Source organism: Rhincodon typus, chromosome 14 (assembly GCF_021869965.1).
Source record: "Rhincodon typus isolate 14 chromosome 14, sRhiTyp1.1, whole genome shotgun sequence".
Taxonomy (NCBI): domain Eukaryota; kingdom Metazoa; phylum Chordata; class Chondrichthyes; order Orectolobiformes; family Rhincodontidae; genus Rhincodon; species Rhincodon typus.
The window spans coordinates 64,826,138-64,835,795 of record NC_063345.1 but is presented as its reverse complement, the minus strand read 5'-3'; the positions used below and the strand labels follow the sequence as shown (position 1 = coordinate 64,835,795).

At 42.1% G+C, this 9,658-nt stretch overlaps 1 pseudogene; it reads left to right on the top strand.

Annotated features, from left to right (window-relative positions):
* Positions 1–470: 470 nt before the first annotated feature.
* LOC109914420 overlaps positions 471–9,658 on the top strand; it is a 42,669-nt pseudogene continuing 33,481 nt past the window's right edge.

The following is a 9,658-nucleotide window of genomic DNA, read 5'->3' as shown; positions in this document are numbered from 1 at the left end:
ACCATTGATTAAGTTGTTTGGGAGTTTGATTAAATTTAAGCAAGAGCTGAGTTACTTAATTAACTGCCTTCACTTTGCAAATGTTAGAAAGAACTTGTTGTTCCTTTCAAGTGGCCAGGTTCAGAGATTTGCTGGTATAGCACTACAACGTGTCCCAATTGTCAAACTTGTAACTACATTGTGAATACAATATAATTAACAAATGAAAATAATATATACAGTCTGCAGTAACAACTTTCATATATAGTAGATTAATTTATTAACAGTCAAGGTCCTGGGAGATTGAATGTCATTATGACCTGATTGAACAGAGTTACACTCCTTCAAGATTGCATAAAACCATGACTTCTGCCAGCGAAGGAGTCACTATCTGATGTGATACTGAATTATTCTTAACCAGCAGTCTGCAGCAGTGCAAAGTTTGAAAAATTTAGCGCAAAGGTAGAAAAATTGTTCATCATTGTTTAAAAATGGACAAAAGAAAATTAGCTTTGGTGTTCTCACAGAACGATCGGCGAATCCACCCTTCGGAGGACAGTGTGAGTATTTTATCAAAATGTGACACTAAACACATTTAAAATCCTGATGATTTGACAATTTTGGCTGTTGTGAATTGCAGAGTCTCCATGTAGGGTTCAAGATGTTTCCAAACTAATAACCGGTTGTTGCTAAATGGACAACAACAGTATTTTTTGTTGTGGGTGAAAACTGTACTTATTGCATGAGTTCTAGGTTGAGAAAGTTTAAATTTGATTCGCAATTTCCTCTCCTCCCTCAAGGCTACCACTCAACCTACAGGTAAAAGTGAAGAGAATGTGGAGCGGGGTAATTGGTCCTCAAAGACTGACTACTTGCTCTCGATGATCGGTTACGCTGTGGGTCTGGGCAATGTCTGGAGATTCCCATACCTGGCTTACAGAAATGGAGGAGGTACTGTCATGAAATCCAAACCATAGCAGAGAGAAATGAAAAGGACAATTAAGACTTGAATAATAAATATAAGAACGCAAGAATGTAATGAAATTTATGGGTAAATGCACAGTGATGAAGCATGTTAATGTCAGGACTGATGAATTGTGTAGCAATAAAGTACTCGACTCTCACAATTCTGTGGTTGATTTTAGCAATGTAACTGTAGGGGGGAGCCAATAAGTTCATTCAGTCTTAGGGAGAAATTAATCAATTTCAAGAAATCAGTACCAGTCACTTCAAATTAAAATAATACTTATTAATTTATTACTTCTTGCTATGGATATTTGAATCAACATATTGAACTGAAGTGGAAGATGTCATTCAAAATTAAGTAGTGTATTTCACAAAAACAGAAGTTGCTGGAAAAGCTCTGCAGGTCTGGCAGCATCTGTGAAGGAAAAGTCAGAGTTAACGTTTTGACTCCGGGACCTCTGATTTTTTCTACACAGATGCTGCCAGACCTGCTGAGCTTTTCCAGCAACTTCTGTTTTTGTTCCTGATTTACAGCATCCGCAGTTCTTTTGGTTTTTATGCAGTGTATTTCACAAGGTGGGAGTATACAGTCTTGATCAGATTTTACATGTTTGCAGTTGTAGACGAGGCAGTTTTGCATTGAAATGGAGCTAAAGAAGTGCTTCATATTGACAATAACTTTGGAGTGTAAATCAGGACTAAAACTGACTCAAATGTAGAGTGTAACTCTATTATACAGTAAGTTGAACTGAAAACAAAAAAATGCTGGAGATCACAGCGGGTCAGGCAACATCCAAGGAGGGAAAGCAAGCTAACGTTTCGAGTCTATATGACACTTCATCAGAGCTGAAGTGTGGAGAGGCAGCGTTTATGCTAGAGTGGGAGGGGGGTTGGTGTGCTAGGGGCGGAAGGATGTTGATAGTTCAGATTAAGTGATTGGAATACTGTAAATTGTTGATGCAAAAGTCATACTTTGTTTTCTAGCTTAACAGTATTCAAGCTTAAAGAAATGTTTGAATTTATGTGGTGTCTCTGGACATCCCAAAATACTTACAGTTGAAGTAAAAACAGAAGCTAAATTGTCCTCAACAAGAATCTAACAGAGCAACAAAATGAAAAGAATAGATCAGCATTGTTAATGGTTCTTTTGAGAGATGAATATTCCCAAGGAATTTAACATTGCTTTTTTTCAAAGAATGCCATGGAGTCTTTTATGTCCAACTGAGAGGTCTCATGGGGCTTCAGTTTAACTTCCCATCCAAAAGACAGCACATCCAGCAGTGCAGACGTGCCTATAGCACAGCACTGATGTGTTCGATCAGATTGTGCAAAATGTAACTTTGGTAACACTTTATTTTATTGTATTTATTTTATATTGTATTTAGAATCATAGAATCGTACAGCATGAAAGAGGCACATCGGTCCAATTCTTCAATGCCAACATCCCAATCTGACCTAGTCCTATTTGCCGGCATTTGGCCCATATTCCTCTAAACCCTCCCTCTTCATATACCCATCCAGATGCCTTTTAAATGTTGCAATTGTACCCGCCTCCAACAATTCCTTTGGCAGCTCATTCCATACACGCACCACCCTCTGCATGAAGAAGTTACCCCTCAGGCCTTTTTTAAATCTTTCCCTTCTCACCTTATACCTATGCCCTCTCGTTTTAGACTCCCCTACCCCAAGAAAAAGAAATGGCTATTCACCCTATTCATGCTCCTCATGATTTTATAAATCTCTTTAAGGTCAGCCTCTGACGCTATGGGGAAAATAGCCCCAGCCTATTCAGCCTCTCCTTATAACTCAAGGCCTCCAGTGCCAGCAACATCCTTGTAAATCTTTTCTGAACCCTCTCAAGTTTAACAACTCCTTCCCTATAGAAGGGCAACCTGAATTGTATGCAGTATTCTAAAAGCAGTCTCACCAATGACCTGTACAGCCGCATCATCATGCCCGAACTCCGAAACTCAGTGTTCTGACCAATAAAAATATGCTTGCCACATGCCTACTTCATCACCCTGTCTGTCCACAACTCCACTTTCAAGGAGCTATGAACCTGAACTCTTTTAACTTGAAGTAAAAGCGTACTTCATCAAAAATATTCTTAATTAATCATTGTTGTTGGATACAAATTAACATGTAAAAGCACTTAGCCTTGAAGAGTGCAATTGTTGGGAACATGATTTATTAACGGCAATGCAAAAGCCACACTTAATAAAGATTGCAGTCTGTATGTTCTACAATTGTGCAGAAAATACGATATCAGTTGTCAAAAGTCGGTGCATTCCTGAAACTCCTCTGTAAGTGATTATCTGTAAGGCACCTACCATACTCCAGGATTCACTAGCAACATTTCAGCAGAATTAAATCAGAAAATATGTTTATCCTTAGCACTGGGTTTTATAAGTGAATTGCATTTTTTTGAGTTTTTTTTAAGGGTTGTTACATATATGAAATGGTTTTCTTTAGGTGGTGAAATCAAAAGGTATTACCTTGTGAAGATGGTGCAAGAATGTACACATCTATTATGCTGGAAAGACCTGGTAAAAGGGAAGAGGCGTGTTTTAATTGAAGAAAATGGGAAAGGTTCAAAGGCAATCAAGGTATTAAATACAGTCTCAGAAAGACTACATATAGGAGAGACATGATGTCAGTGAACCTGACAAGATAGCAATGGGAAACTTGAATTTGCAATGCTTTATTTGGCATTAACATTGGAAACATTGATGTTTTCCCATGCTGTCTACAGTACATGCACACTTTATTGTCTTCCAAGAAGGGTTTCAAGAACATATCTCAGTTGTGGACCCTTTTGTGAGCCTAAGATTTCTCATTCGATGACTATTCACTATGACCGAATATCTGACTTTTGCAGTAAAACAGGCCATGATCTGTGCTTCCTCAATTATGTAAATCACCCTTATCTCTTACTCCATTGTAATATCTGCTGATGGCTTCTGTACCCATGGTGCACTTCTCTGACTTGTTCACTTTCTATCATTGTTGTGGTAACACAGGTTGTTGAGAGAGGCAAGAAAGGAGATTGTGGTAACATATGCACATTATATTGCCTGTCTCAAGTTAAGGATTCCATATCTGAATCAGAGCATTCCCTTTCAATGTACCTCAGCAGGTATAGGATGAAGTTTGTGACTTCATTATCTACGAAGGCCTTAACTGACATAACTGTCATGCTTTGAAGGCTTTTCAGCACCTTCTCAATAAGAATTGAAACAAAAACAGAAATTGCGGGATAAGCTCAGCAGGTCTGGCAGCATCTGTGGAGAGAAATCAGAGTTAACATTTTGGGTCGAGTGACCCTTCCTCAACTGACATTACCTAGGAAAATGTCGGTTTATATGCAGAAGATAAGGTGGGGAGAGGAGTAAATGATAGGTTGGGATAGAGTCCAAAGAGAGAAAAGTACAGAAGTTGGATAGAGAAGGAGTGGATAATGATCTGGCTAAGAGGGTGAATTGCTACGAATGGGGACTGTTAGTGGCTAACAATGGATTCTGTGTAATAGCAGTCTATGTGATAGCTAGGCCTGATGTGTGGGGGTTTGGGTAAGGATGTGGGACAGCTCAGGCCCTCAAATTGTTTAACTCAATATTGAGCTGCAGGGTCCTGAGGTGGAAAATGAGATGTTGTTCTTCCAACCAGTGCTGAGCTTTGCTGGAGCACTGCAGCAAGCCTGAGACAGAGATGTTGGCCAGGGAACAGGGTGGAGTGTTAAAGTGACAGGCAACTGAAAACTCAGGGTCTATTCTGAGGACAGAACATAGATGTTCTGGGAAGTGGTCACTCAGTCTACGCTTCATTTCCCCAATGTAGAGAACACCATATTTTGGGCAGCGAATGCAGTAGACAAGATTGTGTGAAGTGTGAGTAAAATACTGCTTCAACTGGAAAGTGTATTTGGGCCCTTGGATACTGAAGAGGGAGGAAATAAATGGACAGGTGTTGCACCTTCTGCGATTGCAGCAGAAGGTGCCATGGGGCTGTGGAGGATGTTGGGAGTGAAGGAAGAGTGGACCAAAGTGTTGCAGAGGGAATGGTCCCTGCAGAAGGCTGACAGGGGAGGGGAGGGGAATATGTGTCTGGTGGTGACATCTCACTGGACGTGGCAGAAATAGCAGCTAATGATCATCTGGTTGTGGATGCTGGTGGGATGGTAGGGAAGGACAAGGGGAGCCCTATCACTGTTGAGGGAGGGAAGAGAGGGAGTGAGGGCAGAGTGCGGGAGATGTGTCAGACATGACTGAGAGCCCTGTCAACAACAGTGCTGGGGAATCCTTGGCTGAGGAAGAAGGTGGACATTTTGAAGACCCCCTTATTGAAGTTGACATCATTGGAACGATAGAACAAGAGAAGGATATGGAGGATAGTGAGATTTGTGTGGAGCATGCTAATATTCTAGGGCATTTTGAGATCAAGAAAGAAGTAGTGTTGAGTCTCTTGAAGAGCGTTAAGATGGATAAGTCCTCAGAGCCCAATGGTATCCACCCCAGGTTGTTGAGAGAGGCCAGAAAGGAGATTGTTGGGGCCTTGACCAAGATCTTTGTACCCTCATTAGCCACTGGAGAGGTCCTGGAGGACTGTCAAGTGGCTAATTTTGTTCCATTGTTCAAGAAGGGAAATAGGGATAATCCAGGAAACTATAGACCAGTGAGTCTCACATCAGTGGTTGGGAAGTTATTGGAGAGAATTCTTTGGGATAGGATTTACGCATATTTAGAAAGCATGGCCTAATGAGGGACAGTCAGCATGCTTTGTGCAGGGTATATCATGTCTTACTAACTTGATTGAATTTTTCGAAGAGGTGACAAATGTGGTCGATGAGGGTAGAACAGTGGATGTTGTCTACATGGATTTTAGTAAGGCTTTCGACAATGTCCCTCATGGTAGGGCCATCCACAGGATTAAGATGCATAGGATCCATGGTGACTTGGCTGCATGGATTCAGTATTGGCTTGCCCATAGAAGGCAGAGATTCATGGTGGAAGAATGTTTTTCTGGCTGGAGGTCTGTGGCTAATAGTATTCAGCAGGGATCCGTACTGGAACCTCTGCTGTTTGTGATATATGTAAAGGGCTTGGATGAAAATGTAGCTGGGTGGATTAGTAAATTTGCAGATGACACAAAGATTGGTGGAATTGTGGATGATGTAGAAGGTTGTCAATGGATGCAGCAGGATATAGATCAGTTTCAGATATGGGCAGAGAAAAGGCAGATGGATTTTAATCCGGGTAAGTATGAGGTGCTGCACTTTGGGAGATCAAATGTTAAGGAATAGCATGCAGTTAATGGCAGGACCCTGAACAGCATTGATGTGCAGAGGGGTCTTGGAGTTCAAGACCACAGCTCCCTGAAAGTGGCCACTCAAGAAGATAGGGTGGTAAAGAAGGCGTATGGCATTCTTGCCCTTATTGGTTGCGGAATTGAGTACAAAAGTCAGGATGTCATGTTGCAGCTTTGTAAGACTTTGGTTAGGCCACACTTAGAGTATTGCTTTCAATTCTGGTTGCCACATTACAGGAAGGATGTAGAGGCTTTGGAGATGGTGCAGAAGAGGTTTATCAGGATGCTGCCTGGAAATAAGAGTATGAGCTATAAGGAGAGGCTAGAAAACTTAGATTGTTTACTCTGGAGCAGCAAAGGCTGTGAAGAGACAAGATAGTAGGCTATAAAATTATGAGATGCATAAATAGGGTTGATGGTCAGAATCCTTTTCCCAGAGTTGAAATGCCTAATACTAAGGGGTATGCATTTAAGGTGAGAGGGGGCAAGTTCAAAGGAGATGTGAGGGACAAGTCTTTTACATAGAGAATAGTAGGAGCCTGGAATGTGCTGCCAGGGGTGGTGATGGAAGCAGATACGACAGATGAATTTAAGGGGCTTTTAGATAAGCACATGAAAATGCGAGGATTGGAGGGATATGGACCAAGGGCAGGCAAAAGGGATTAGTTTAATTTGGCATCATGTTCAGCACAACATTGGGGGCAGAAAGGCCCATTCCTGTGCTGTATTGTTCTATGTTTTATGTTCTAGATGTGATGGAGACGAAGGAACTGGGAGAATGGAAAGGAGTCGTTACAAGAAATAGGATGTGAGGATGTATAGTCCAGGTAGCTGTGGGAGTCGTTGGGTTTCTAGTGGATATTTTTGACCTGTCTATCCCCTGAAATGGAAACAGAGATGTCAAGGAACGGAAGGGAGTAGTCAAAGATGGAGCAAGTGATAGTGAGGGCAGGGTGGTAATTGGAAGCAAAATTGATAAACTTTTCCAATTCCAGACAGGAGAGGGAAGCAGCAGCGATGATGTAATTGATATACCAGAGGCAGAGATGTTGGTAGGGGCCAGAATAGGACTGACATAAGAAATGTTCCCCGTATGCCACAAAGAGACAGGCATAACTGTGGCCTGTGCAGACATCTACGGTAAACCCTCTGACCTGAAGAAAGTAACAAGAGTTAAAAGTGAATGTGTTAAGGGTGAGTACAAGTTCAGCCAGACAGAGGAGGCTGGTATGAATGGAGACGGTACAGGCCTTTGTTCCAGGATAAAGTGGAGAGACCTGAGACCATCCTGGTGGGGGATGGACGTGTAAAGGGATTGCATATCCATGGTAAAGAGGAGGCAGCTGGAGCCTGCAAACTGGAAAATCTGAAACTGGCATAAAGCATCAGAGGAATCACAGATGTAAGTAGGCAAGAGCTGGACTGGGGAGAAGAGACTGTGTGAAGATAGGAAGAGAGTTCTGTTCTTTGGGACGGGATTAGGCACAAACAATGGGTCTGCCCACGCAGTCCCGTTTACGGATTTTGGGAAGGAGGTAGAAGTGAGCTGTGCAACATTGGGAAACCATCAGCTTGGAGGCACTGGGGGGTGATTACCGGATGAAATGAGATTGGTGACCACAGTTGACACAATGGCCTGATTTTTCTTGGTGGGATCGTGGTCCGGGGGAGATAGGACGAGGCATCTTAGACATGGCGCTCATCCTGTGCAATGTAGAGGTCAGTCCACCAGACTACAACAGCACCACCCTTATCAGGAAGCTTAATTACAAAGTCAGGTTTGGGTCTGAGAGCATGGAGTGCAGTCAGTTCCTGGGAGAATAAGTTGGAATGGGTAAGGGGGGAGAGGGGGCAGAGAAATTGTGGCGACCAATGTCACGTTCTCAATGAACAGGTCGAGCGCATGTGAAAGGCCACAGGGATGGGTCCAGATGGAGGGAGAATTGTTTTGTTGCTGGGCAAAGGTGCCTGTGGGATGGGAAGAGGACTCTTGTCCAAAGAAATGGGCATGGAGGCAAAGGCGATGTAAGAAGAGTTCAATGTCATGTCATGCCCAAAATTCATTAAGATGGGGACACAGAGGGATAAAACTGAGACCTTTACTGAGCATATAATGTTGAGCATCAGAGGTCAAAAGATCAGGAAGGATGGTGAAAACGTGACAGGAGGTGGGGTGGAGAAGGGGATGGAGTCAGAGAGAAGGCGAGGGGAGGAAGGTTTTGGAGGGCCATGAATATCTCTAAGTCGTTGCATCTTGTGTGCCTGATGCCTGAAAGGAAAAGAAAATGTTTCTTGTTGGCAAGTTGAATAATCCAAAGGATGAAGTGGAGTAGGGGAGTGGTGTAGTTCTGAGCCAGTGTGAGGCAATGCTATTGGAGAGAGAGGTTGAGAGTGTGCATATGATGACACATGGCACTGAGCGTGGATCTCAGGATGTAGCAAGAGTAGCTGTCTGTGGAACATTAAACATCATGGAGATACCTATGATCTTGAGTGAATTCAAAGCACAAAGGATGAAACTTGAGTTGGCATCCACATGAGCTGAGTCTGAGCTGGAGGCAGTCATTGATCAATGTGATGTGGCTGTGGAAACATTTTTTAGCAAATACCTGGTCAAAGATCAAAATTGAACTTTATTGTCAAATTTTATCTCGGCTATGTTATGGGGCCACTGTTGACAGAACAGAGACAATGGGGAGTACATAACTCAGAGCTGTTTGAACCAAAACAGAAGCAGTACATTGCATTTCTTGAAACAGCACGAAAGCTGGTTCCCATACGCTTTCTCTCCCCTGCATGTTTCACTTCTTAAAGATATTTTTAGTCACAGTAAACTTTGATCTGTGATGAGGGATAAAATAGGGAGCTTCTAACGAATTGTAATGATGTGCAAGAAAAGAATTCTCTCAGAGGGTTAAAAGAAAGTAATTGAAAATTGGGGTTCAAAAGATCCCATTGGCTTCCTGGCCGTTACATTAGGACTGTAATTAATAGTCTCTTTTGGTCACTTTGTTCTCTGGGGACATTGGGTCATGTCTTACAGGAAAAATTCCAATAATAATAATGCAAGCTTTGTGAAGGTAGGTATGACTTAAATGCAGGGGAGGAAGGTCTGTTATAATGAGTCAATCCAGATCTAGGCACGTTTTGTTTAATCTCTGTGAATGCTTTAGAAACTGTGTTGCTATCTGTTTAAATTTTCTTTTTTTTCTTTCAGGATTCTCTGCATTTGGATTTTTTTTTTTCTTTTTAACTAGTACTGGTTGGTGCCTTTTTGATGCTACAACTTATCATTTGAAGTGAGGTAATGTTATGGACATGACCTTGGTGCTATACCCAGTGTTGAAACCATATTAAAAAGCTGCCATTGTAAAACACAGTCTATTCCCATTCCAATCACCTCTACAAC